Below are 13516 nucleotides of genomic sequence, written 5' to 3'. Positions count from 1 at the left end.
CAGGATATAAAACCAATGCACAGAATCGGTTGCATTCCTATACACAAATAATGAAGCAACAGAAAAAGAAATCAAAGAATAGATCCCATTTACAATAGCACCAAAAACCATAAAATACCTAGGAATATCTAATCAAAGAGGTGAAAAATCTATACACAGAAAACTATAGAAAGCTTATCAAAGAAATTGAAGAAGACACAAAAAAATGGAAAAAGATTCCATGCTACTGGATAGGAAGAACAAAAACTGTTAAAATGTCAAAACTACCCAAAGTAATCTACATATTCAATGCAATCCCTATCAAAGTAAAACAAGCATTCTTCATAGAGCTAGAACAAACAATTCTAAAATTTGTATGGAACCAGAAAAGACCCTGAATAGCCAAATAATCTTAAGAAAGAAAACCAAAGCAGGAGGCATCACAATCCCAGACTTCAAGCTATACCACAAAGTGTAATCATCAAGACAGTACAGTACTGGCACAAGAACAGACATTCAGATCAGTGGAACAGAATAGAGAACACAGAAATGGACCCATAAACGTATGGCCACCTAATCTTTGACAAAGCAGGAAAGAATATACAATGGAATAAAGACAGTCTCTTCAGCAAGTGGTGCTGGAAAACTGGACAGTGACATGTAGAAGAATGAACCTGGATCACTTTCTTACACCATACACAAAAATAACCTCAAAATGGATGAAAGACCTCAATGTAAGACGGGAAGCCATCAAACTCCTCGAGGAGAAAGCAGGCAAAAACCTCTTTGACCTTGGCCACAGCAACTTCTTACTCAACACGTCTACGGAGGCAAGGGAAACAAAAGCAAAAGTGAACTACTGGGACCTCGCCAAAATAAAAAGCTTCTGCACAGCAAAGGAAACACTCAGCAAAACTAAAAGGCAACCGACAGAATGGGAGAAGATATTTGCAAACAACATATCAGATAAAGGGCTAGTATCCAATATCTATAAAGAACTTATCAAACTCAACACTCAAAAAACAAATAATCCAGTGAAGAAATGGGCAAAAGACATGAACAGACACTTCTCCAAAGAAGACATCCAGATGGCCAACTGACACATGAAAAAAGGCTCCACATCACTCATCATCAGGGAAGTACCACAAGAGATACCACCTCATACCTGTCAGAATGGCTAACATTAACAACTCAGGCAACAACAAATGTTGGCAAAGATGCGAAGGAAGAGGATCTCTTTTGCACTCCTGGTGGGAATGCAAACTGGTGCAGCCACTCTGGAAAACAGTATGAAGGTTCCTCAAAAGATTAAAAATAGAACTACCCTACAACCCAGCAATTGCACTAGTAAGTATTTATCCAAGGGATACAAGTGTGCTGTTTTGAAGGGGCACATGCACCCCAATGTTTATAGCAGCACTATCAACAATAGCCAAAGTATGGAGAGAGCCCAAATATCCATCGACGGATGAATGGATAAGGAAAATGTGGTATATATATACCATGGAGTATTACTTGGCAATCAAAAAGAGTGAAATCTTGCCATTTGCAACTACGTGGATGGAACTCGTGGGTATTATGCTAAATGAAATTAGTCAGAGAAAGACAAATATCATATAACTTCATTCATATGAGGACTTTAAGAGACAAAACAGATGAAAATAAGGGAAGGGAAGCAAAAATAATATAAAAACAGGGAGCGGGACAAAACAGAAGAGACTCTTAAATATGGAGAACAAACACAGGGTTATTGGAGGGGTTGTGGGAGGAGGGATGGGTTAAATGGGTAAGAGGCATCAGGAAATCTACTCCTGAAATCATTGTTGCACTATATGCTAACTAACTTGGATGCAAATTTAAAGAAAGAAGTGGCAGAGGAGTCTCAATGGTTCTTGTCCATGAGATATAGCTTAAGGTGACAGGAAGAGTCTCAGCACTTCACGGGCGGACTATAGAAGTGACATATTCTTCTGAGAAATATAATCAAAGCATAACTCTGGCCCCCATGGTAACAGTACCCCTGCGTTCAGTGAATGTTTTCCCCAATTACCAATACTGCATAGTTGTGTGGTAAGTATTAGCTCTTGGAAAGTTTTGTGAACTTCTAAATAAAATAGAGGCACTTTTGTTGTTTATCTTTTGAGAAGTTCATGGGTGAAGGGAATGCTTTGGATGTCTTTGCTGTGCTAAACTGATTTTAAATTCATTTGTTTTCCCCCTTCAGGTGCTTAGAAGAGCTATCATCGTTGGAATGAAATTACAGACAGAGCAGACACTGGGAGTGGCGGCTGTCAGTTCGCACAAAGTCTTCCCTTGCACAGGTTAACAAACTCAGGGCTGTAGTTGTTTTCTTAAATGCATCTAGGAACATGTTTTGGAGTATGACCCAACTAGTCAAATTATGTATGAATCATAGTGATTCCTGAAAGCTAATGAACATAAGAACCACTAGAAAAGCTTATCAAAATAAGAATACCTAGACCTCATTTCCAAATAATCTAACTTAGAAGCTCTTGGGTGGTGCCCAGGAATCTACATTTAAACAAGCCTCTCGGCCCTCCCCCAATGCCCCCTCTGCGTCCCTGTAGGTGAGGTAGTCCTTGAAGAGCTACTGGAAAGCAATGGTAACCACATTACACTTCGCTGCGAAGAAATTGTCCCTGCACCAGATTTTTGTTCTGGCCAACACAGGCTGTGGGAGTGGCCCGTGCTCTAGACCAGTAGCAGAATCGGGAGTTCCTTAACAGGTACTAAGTGTCCTTTTCCGGCACTGCTCTCTAAATCAGCTACACTGTTCCACTTAAAAAGAAAACAGGATTCAAAATCATTTTATCCAAGCAAGCACTTGAGTGATCTTTCCAAAAAGTAAAATAGAACAGCAAAAACAAACAAACAAAAACCTCACATTTATTAGAAGACAAAAATATTCATAAACTATAAAAGCTTTAAAACAAACAAAAGGAAAGTAAAACTGCCAGAGGACAGTAGGAATTAGTTTTTGACAGATACATTCTTTGCAAATGGAAGTTTCGGATTCAGCTAATATTTACTGAGTTCTTACAATGTGCCAAGCAACAGGACTGGAACTTTCAAATGCGTCCTCTCAATTGGTCCACAAATAAATATGTAAGGAGTTATTATTCATAGCCTTTCTTAAGAGACGAAGAAATGAGAGGTCAGAAAGACTAAATAATTTGCTGAAGGTCACACAGCAGGAGATGTGGGATTGGATCCAAGGTTGGTTGAATCCAGCCCCCTTCTCTTCTACCCCACTTTCCCAAGAATAAACTGTTCTATAAATTTCATTTAAAAATAATAGAAAACAATGACAGCTAATATTTACTGATCCTTTACTAAGAACTACGCCTTGTCCTAAACACTTTACATATACTCGCTTATTCCATCCTCACGGTCCATGAATTAGATACCATCATCCCTTATCTTCAGACAGGAATGTGAGGGCTGGAAGGATAAAATACTAACACATACTGTGAACAAATCCACACCATCATTACAGAGGTTTAAATTATGTCCAGTGTTCTGATATGGATCTGACAGATCTTATTTAATCTTGATTACTTTTAGTATGACTTGAAGACCGTGCTTGGAATTTCTTGTTGTAAAAGGGATTTCCTCTGTTTTATTTTTAAGAGGCCAAGTATGGTGTTATGATGCAGTGTTCTTTCAAGCTTTCATTTAGCAAAAAAGGAGTACTTTATTTTCCTTTAAGAGGTTCTAAATAAAGGGCTGAAAGAAATTAACTCAAGCTGAACTACATACATTCAAGCTGAACTAAAGTTTCTAAACTAATGTAAGATTCTGGAAGGAGGTTTTTGTTATCATTAGACTGATTGGATTGATTACTAACTGTTTGGCTTAGTTATTAACTTTGCTTTTGATAAGCCACTGGATAGCTTTGCAGACGGAAATTAACCTGGCCTGAATACAGGTGAGAGTAACACAATCTAAGCAGTAGAAAGATGATTTATGAGAAATAGGTATAGGGGGAAACCTAATATTTTACCTAGCTTTTGCAAACTTTTGTGTCCTTTAAATATTAAATACTTCCACTAGGACACTGGGATTATGGGTTTAGCAGTCACTGAACCTCTGGTGTCCAGTGTTGGCTCACTCTACCAAGTGTTTGGGGCACTAGGAAATCAAACACACACCACTTCTCAATGTGTCCCATCTGCCATGACGTAGGTTCTTAGGACTGTTTTTTTTACCCCCATCTCTAGCAGGCTTTTCACTTCCAGAAGAGACTGTCAAGGATACACACTGAATTAGTATAAAATCTACAGCTCTGGAGTTTAAATGCCTGTTAAAAGTCAAGCTGTCTGAAATGACAGAAAAATGAAAACTACATTTGCTTTTGAGGGAAACCGTGAAACCTAATCTCCCATTTTACACCATGCCAGCAAAACGTGGAGCGAGCTTTTTCAAAGTGCTGGTCCTTAATATCAGGCTCAGGAAATGACCCTGAGAACTGAATGGATACCAGTATTTGTTGATTATCTGCCAATAGCAAACAACACATTACTCACAAGGGTCCCCGCAGCTGGGGCTACTTTCCTCCAAGTCCTTCTTGTACGTTGGTCCCCGTATGACTATCATTTCATTTTCTTCAGAGAAAAGGCAGACAGACCTACATTTCTCTGGGCTGTGAATACTAACAGCTCTGGAATGAAGATGTAGCATTATCTTTTTCTTAAATTATTATCAATCAATTATTGTTACCTTTGAATGAAGCTGCTTTTCATTTGAACTTAAATATCTTGAACTAATGATATTGTGATGGTGTTGTACGGTAAAAGATGGTAGCTACACTTGTGAGCACAGCATAATCGTAATCATCACCTTCTGGCTTGGAGAGTAAGCTTTTTTCTCCCCTCAAATTCAGTCTTTATTTTTGGGGCTAACAAATATTTATAATGCATGTTGACTACACATCAGATACTACTTGAGGTAGTGAGAAGAATGCCTAAGATCGACTCTAAAGAGACCTCCACCCCCAAATCTGCATCTATGGCCAGAAAGTGTCATCTGAAACTAAAGTGAAAAAAAGTCAACACAAAAGTGATAAGCAAATATTTGAGTTCACCCCAAAAGATTAAAAAGGAGTTACCTATGGGACAAAAATAATATACAAATATTCTATACCAAACACACCAAGGGTTTTTCCTGAATCCAAACATCTTTAGGATTGTATTCTTTAGACTTTATAATTGTATCAGCTGAAGTAAAGAAATTGATAACCTCACTGATTAGAATATATTCAATTTGAGGCAATGAGGATGAAGATAAACTATGAGAATAAGTGATGTGCCTGAAATCTAAAAGAAATCAAATAATGGTATCAAATTAATCAAAAGATGTGACAGATGATTCTGCTTTTGGTCGTAATGGAGTAACTGGCACTGGACTTGTCCTGCTACTGAAAACAACTAGAAAAGTATGTGACACTGCTTTCTCCAAAGTGGACATGAGGCAGTATGGGACTATGATCCTAGAGATAAGAGAAACACATAAGGGAAAACCTCTCTGCCAAGACTTTCTCGACTGCAGCAGGGGGTGGGGAGACCAAAGGAGAACGTGGTGGTCTCACTAAGTTGATGATAAATATCAGAGTATACAGGGGCTGCAGTGGCTAAAATGTGAGGGGCTTAGTACCAGAGGGAGAGAATGAGGTCCAGAAATCTGAACAGGGGGGTCCCTTGAGTTCTGGCTGAATGCTAAGCTGGGAATACACAGGGTGAGACTCCATTAGACTGAATAAAGAAGGAAGACCAGGTCATCTGTATGCTGAATAATTCCCAGAGTTCATACAGGGCAGGGAGACATTGGAGTTCAGACCAGCTAGAGTGGAAAGACCTTGCTGAACACCAGGAGCATTCGGCAGAAGCTCCAGAAAGATCTCCATTTAGTAATCTTAGTAAATTTTAGTAGTTAGTAAAAGATAAAGTAGTCCCAAAACAGCTTAAAATTAAGTGTCAAAAAGGTCAAGCTGTCCAGCAAGTGACTTAACCGTTTGTCAAAAAACAAACAAACAAACAAACAAAAACCCCCAACGTTCTTTAAAGAAAGACAACAAACTTCACATGGTAACAATCCTTTCAAAAATTAACAGGCATGCTCAACAAATGGTGTTGGGGAAACTGGCCGGTGACATGCAGGAGAAGGAAACTGGACCACTCTCTTACACCATACAGAAAAATAAATTCAAAATGGATGAAAGACCTAAATGTGAGACAGGAAACCATCAAAATCCTAGAGGAGAACACAGGTAGCAACCTCTTTGACCTCGGCTGGAGCAACTTCTTACTAGACATGTCACTTGAGGCAAGGGAAACAAAAGCAAACATGAATTACTGGGATTTGATCAAGATAAAAATCTTCTGCACAGTGAAGGAAACAATCAACAAAACAAAAAGGCAGCCTCCAGAATGGGAGAAGATATTTGCAAATGACATATCTGATAAAGATTTAGTATCCAAAATCTATAAAGAACTTATCAAACTCAACATCCAAAAAACAAATAATCCAGTTAAGAAATGGGCAGAAGTCATGAACAGACACTTTTCCAAAGAAGATATCTGGATGGCTAACAGACACATGAAAAGATGTTCAACATCACTTATCATCAGGGAAATACAAATCAAAACCATGATGAGATACCATCTCACACCTGTCAGACAGGCTAAAATTAACACAAGAAACATCAAGTGTTGGCGAGGAAGTAGAGAAAAAGGAACCCTCTTGCGTTATTGGTAGGAATGCAAACTGATGCAGCCACTCTGGAAAAGAGTATGGAGGTTTCTCAAAAAACTAAAAATAAAACTACCCTACTACCCAGCAATTGCATTATTATCTATATACCCAAAGGATATACAAAAATACAGATTCATAGGGGTACATGCACTTCAATGTTTACAACAGCATTATCAACAATAGCCAAGCTATGGAGAGAGCCCAAATTTCTATCAATTGATGAATGGATAAAGCAGATGTGGTATATATATATAATGGAATATTACTCAGCCATCAAAAAGAATGGAATCTTACCATTTGCAACAATGTGGATGGAGCTAGAAGGTATCATGCTAAGTGAAGTAAGTCAGTTGGGGAAAGACAAATACCATATGATTTCCCTCATATAGGGAATTTAAGAAACAGATGAACATATAGGAAAGGGGGGTGGAAAAAAGAGGAAAGAAGGAAACAGACCACAAGAGACTCTCAATAATAGAGAACAAACTAAGGGTTGATGGAGGGAGATGGGTGGGAGATGAGCTAGATGGGTGATGGTTATCAAGGAAGGCACTTGTTGTGATGAGCACTGGGAGTTGTAAGTGATGAATCACTGAATTCTACCCCTGAAACCCATATTGCACTGGATGCTAACTAACAAATTTAAATTAAAAAATAACAAATAAAATGCTATGGCAATAAATAAATGAAGGGATCACATGTTTAAATATTAAAAAAATTAACACTCATGGGGCGCCTGGGTGGCTCAGTAGGTTAAGCGTCTGAATTCAGTTCAGGTCATGATCTCACAGTTTTAAAGTTCGAGCCCTGCATCGGGCTCTGCGCTGACAGCTCAGAGCCTAGAGCCTGCTTTGGATTCTGTATCCCTCTCTCTTCTACCTCTCCCCCACTTGTACTCTGTCTCTATCTGTATCTCTCAAAGATAAATAAACATTAAAAAAAAATTAACACTCATGAGAAAAAGCAATATATATATATATATATATATATATATATATATATATATTATATATATATTTAAAGAAATATATATTTTTCTTTATATATTAAAGAAAACAATATATATATATTTATATATATATATCTTTATATATTAAAGAAAGCAATATATATATATATATATTTAAAGAAAATAAATATATATTTAAAAACATAATGGTTGGAAATTTCCAAATTTGATGTAAACTATAAACTTATAAAGCAATCTATAAACTCATAGATCCAAAATTTTTCAATGAGCCTCAACTAGGAAAAAGAGACAAAACTACACATAATAATCCAATTATTGAAAACTAATGAAAAGAGAATATCTTAAAAGCATCCAGAGAAAAACATTATGTACAGTAAAACTAAGATCATGACTGCTAACTTCTCATCAGAAAACGATGTCAGAAAAAAATGAGAATGATACCTTTAAAGCATTGATAGTAATAAAACAAAATAAAATTGTCAAATAAGAATTCGAGATTCAGGAAAAGTCATTAAAAAAATGAAAACAAAATGAAGACATTTGCAGACAAAAGCCAAGATAATTTGTCACTGACAGGGCTGCACTCTAAGAAATGTTTAAAGGAAGATGGTAACACGGAAGGAAAATGGTATTGGAAAGAAACCTGGGCCCACACCAAAAAAAGAAGAGGGCCAGAAATGGCAAGTTTGTGAGTAAATACAAAATAATTCTGTTTTCTTGCTTTGAATATTTTTTTAAAGACAGCTGTGTTATCAAAAAGTATATAACATATGTAGTAGTAAATTATAGGAAAACAGCATAAAAGGATGGTATGAGAAGTGGAAGAATTCTGTTTTACAGTCATTATATTATGTATGAAGTAACAATGCTATTTAATGATAGGCTATGATTAAGACACATATTGTACTTACTAAAGCAATCACTTTAAAAAGAGGTATAGCTAATAATCCAATAGAAGATAAAATGGAGTATTCATTTCATCCAATAGAAGGCAAAAAAAAGGAGGACCAAAGGAACAAAAAAACAGCTGGGACAAGTAGAAAACAAAAATCAGGATTGGAGACTTAACAACAAACCACACCAATAAATCTTTCATATTAAACAACAACAACAACAACAACAAAAACCCAACACAGGAGAGTACATATTGTATTACTCCATTTATATAAAATTCTAGAAAAATATAAAAAGGATCAGTGGGTTGCCTGGGGCCAAGGGTGATAACCACAAAGAGACATGCAAAATCTTTTTAGAGTATGGAAATGTTCTGTATTTTGATTTGGGCGATGATGATGATGAATTTTGTGTGCATCTGGTACTTAAATGGGTATATTTTATTGTGTATACATTATACTTCAGGGAAGTTTTTTAAAAAGTTGAAAAAAATCTTAAATGGCAATACAGAGATTTGAACTCAAGCGGCCCAGAAACAAGTGCTTACGTTCTTGCTGATATCACTAGGCCACTTCTTGTCCAGTCTGAAGGATTAGGTCATGCGTCAATTTAACTTTCTGATACATGATGTTGTGACTTTAAAAACCCTGCAAGACTGACAGATAAATGAAGAGATTTGCCTGATGTCCCAGATGAGAAGTCAATCTCGCACAGAAAGCACATGCCCTCAATATTACACACAGATAATGCAATGTCAGTCAAAATTTCAATGAGAGTTTTTGGGAGGAAGGCAAAGTGTTTAGAAAATCGATTTGAGGGCGCCTGGGTGGCTCAGTCAGCTAAGACTCTGACTTCGGCTCAGGTCATGATTTCATAGTTTGTGAGTTCGAGCCTCACATCAGGCTCTGTGCTGACAGCTCAGAGCTGGAGCCTGCTTCAGATTCTGTATCTCTCTCTCTCTCTCTCTCTCTGCCCCTCCCCAGCTTGCTCTCTGTCTCTTTCTCAAAAAATAAATAAAAAACAATAAAAAATTTAATAAAAAGAAAATCAATTTGAAATTTTACCTGAAAGAATGAGAATAGCTAAAAGGTTTTGAAAAACCAAATCAGAGGGTATCTTGCCTACCATACTGCAACATCTTTCAAAACCCTGTAATTAAGAGAATCTGGTACTAGTGAAAAAATAGACAACATTTTGAGTCCTAAAACAGAAGCATGTATATAAGGAAATTTATCATATTAATGTTAATGTTGTATTCAAATTAGCTGCAAAGGGATAGAGTATTTAATAAGCGGTGTTGAAGTAACAAACACTCATTTATAAAAAAAAATAGTCAACATCACTGGTCATCATGGAAATACAAATTAAAAGTACAATGAGGTATCATCTCACTCCTGTAAAATAGCTAAAATAAACAACACAAGAAACAAGTATTGGTGAGGATGTGGAGAAAGGGGAACCTTCTTGCACTGTTGGTGGAAATGCAAACTGTGTGTACAGCCATTCGGGAAAACAGTATGGAGCTTCCTAAAAGAGTTAAAAATAGAACTACCCTAGGATCCAGCAATCACACTAGTAGGTATTTACCCAAAGAATACAAAAATACTAATTCAAGGGGATACCTGCACTCCTATGTTTATAAAATAGCAGTATTATCTACAATAGCCAAATTATGGAAACAGCCCAAGTATCCATCCACTGATGAACAGATAAAGAAGAGTAGGGGATGTGTATGCATGTATGTATGTATAGGTATATATATATATATATATATATAATGGAGTGTTACTCAGGCATAAAAAAGAATGAAATCTTGCCATTAGCAACAGCATAGATGGAGCTAGAGAGTATTATACTAAGCAAATTGAGTCAGTCAGAGAAAGACAAATACCATATGATTTCACTCATATATGGAATTTAAGAAACCAAACAAAGGAGCAAAGGGGAAGAAAAAAGAGAGAAAGAGAGGGAGAGGCAAATCAAGAAAGAGACTCTTGGAGCCTCCTGAGGGGCAGCTGGTTAAGTGTCCAACTTGTGGTTTCAGCTTAGGTAGGGATCTCAGGGTTAGGAGATCAAGCCCCACCTCAGGCTCTGTGCTGAATGTGGAGTCTGCCTGAGATTCTCTCTCTCCCTTTGTCTCTGCCCCTCCCCTGCTCATGTTCCTTCTCTCTAAACAAACCAACAACAAAAAGAAATGGATTCTTAGAGAGAACAAACAAAGGGGACAGGTAGAGGGATGGGTTAAATAAGGGATGGGGATTAAAGGGGGCACTTGCTGTAATGAGCCGGGCATTGTATGGAAGTGTTGAATCACTAAATTGTAGAGCTTAAACTAATACTACACTGTATGGTAACGAACTGGAATTTAAATAAATACTTCAAAAAATAAAAAAATAAACAAACTTAGGTCTCATCTTTCATTACATGTGCAAATAAATTCCAACCAAGTTAAAGATTTAAACAAAAACAAAACTATAAAAGAAAATATTAAGGATCATTTGTATAATCTTAAAAGGGTTTCTTTAAAGACAGCTGGAAACCCAGAAGCCATGAAAAGAATGAAAGATATGACTAGAGACAAATTAAAAACTTGTGCAGAGCAAACACTTCTATTTAAAAAGAAAATAATAAAAGCAAAGAGAATATATGAGAATATTTGAGAATATTCGCAGAGTATTTGCAAATCCTACAAGGAACAAAAGATTAACATACTTAATATATGAGATCTTATAAATGAAACATCACTCTTAATGCATTTTTGGTAATAAGCAAATTAAAGCATAAACATCCTTTTATTTTATAATTTCACTTTTAAACTGTTATCTAGTAGAATGTCTAATATGTATATGAACAAAATTTCACTCAGATCTCCAAAGATTTTCATTTCAGTAGTCTGTATAATAGAGAAAAAAAAGTGAAAAAAAATCCAAAAAACTGAAATGTACATTAGCAAGGATTAATTAAACTATGATAAACTGATGCAAGAGTATTCTACTCAGCTATTAAAATGAATAAAAGAGATCTATGAGTACTGACATACAAGGTGCCATATCTCATTTTATATATTACAATCTCATTTTTATTTAAAAAAAAATATTACAGGGGCGCCTGAGTGGCTCAGTCAGTTAAGTATCCAACTCTGGATTTCGGCTCAGGTCATGAACTCAGGGTTTGTGAGTTCAAGCCCTGATGGCGCAGAGTCTCCCTCTGCCCCTACCCCCTGTCTCAAAATAAATAAACTTACAAAAATACATTATACTAGAAAGCCCTTAACTGACTCAATCAGGACCACCGATTGGTTAATATAAAGAGGTTGAAGCAGGGAAAGATCCTTAAGTATTTCATTTTAATTCATTCTCTAGTTTTTGATATAGAACTAAGAACTTTAATTATAGGTTCACCTGTCCTTTCTGATGAAAGCATACTTCTAAAATACTGTTTAAGGTTTCTGGTTTCAGTTTCCTTAGAGTGGAATGAAGACTGGGGTGCCTGGGTGGCTCAGTCAGTTAAGCGTCTGAGTTGGGCTCAGGTCACGACCTCACAGTTTGCGGGTTCGAGACCCGTGTAAGGGCTCTGTGCTGACAGCTCCGAGCCTAGAGCCGGTTTCAGATTCTCCCTCCCTCGCTCATGCTCTGTCTCTGTCTCAAAAATGAATAACATTAAAAAATTAAAAAAGAAATTTGAGCAAAGACTTAAAAATATTTGCAAAACGATCTGGGTGCACATTCTATCTAGCATTATATTTTCCCCCAATTTTTTTATTATTGCCTTGCCCAGTCCTAACTGACTGCAGTTTCTAAGGCATCTAGCTCTTAGCAAATCTTTTCAAGACACTAGACTTAGTTTAAATAGGAACTATATTTTCCTTTCACACTCACATTTTGGTTTACATATTTCATTAAAATTGCGAATTACTATAATTGAGTACAACTAGAATAAAAGGTTTGGAAACAAGATTAACTCTTTACAAACAGAAAACTCAAGATTCTCTAACTATAAGTTAATACTCAGGTTTATTAACCAATCTCTTATGGACATTTTTTTACATGAGTCAATTTAACCAAGTATCATTAAATGCACTGATATAATCAAGCCCCTAGGCCCGTGCCATCCAGCATGGTAGTCACTAGCCACATGTGGTGACAGGGCACTCACACAGTGGCTAGACTGAATTGAGATGTGCTGTAAATGTAAAATACATGCCAGATGTCAAGGACTTTGAACTGAAAAGAGCGTGCAAAATACTGTGACAATGATGTTTTTATATTAACCATAAATTGAAATGAGTATTTTAGATATACTGGATTAAATAAAATAATTATTAAAATTAATTTCACTTGTTTCAAAAATTTTTAAATGTGGCTAATAGCAAATTTTTCATTACAAATGTTGCTCTCACTGTATTTCTGTTGGGTGGCACACTGTTCCTGGAGATCTACAAACATGGTTTATTCAAAGGTGATGTCATCTGTGAAGTTCTACTTGAAACAATGAATCAGACTCTCTTTTTGATTATCTCTATTACTTGAATCTAAGACACTGGTAGTAACATTTTATAAAAAAATTTTTCTAAGCAGACTTATGACTCTGTATCAGGGGTCAATAAACTATGGCCCATGAGCCCAACTTGGCCTCCTGCCTACTTTAGTAAAGCCTGCACACTAAAAACAGTTTTTGTGTTTTTAAATGGTTGGGAGAGGGAATCAAAAGAAGATTAATATTTTGGGATGTGTAAAAATTATATGAAATTCAAATTTCAGATCTATAAAGAAAGTTTTATGAGCCCGTCACCATGCTCAGCTTCTACATTTCCTACAGCTGCTTCATGCTTTACAAGGGCAGAGTGGAGTAGTCGCAACAGAAACCGTACCACCTACAAGGTCTACAACATTTACTAGCTGG

General features: G+C 36.4%; 1 protein-coding gene across 9 annotated transcripts in view; it reads right to left on the bottom strand.

Annotated features, from left to right (window-relative positions):
* Positions 1-13516, bottom strand: part of ALDH1A2 (aldehyde dehydrogenase 1 family member A2) — a 133289-nt gene that overhangs the window by 31762 nt on the left and 88011 nt on the right. The gene's annotated exons all lie outside the window — the stretch shown is intronic.

Source organism: Neofelis nebulosa, chromosome 7 (genome assembly GCF_028018385.1).
Source record: "Neofelis nebulosa isolate mNeoNeb1 chromosome 7, mNeoNeb1.pri, whole genome shotgun sequence".
NCBI lineage: Eukaryota > Metazoa > Chordata > Mammalia > Carnivora > Felidae > Neofelis > Neofelis nebulosa.
This window is presented reverse-complemented; position numbering and strand designations above follow the sequence as displayed.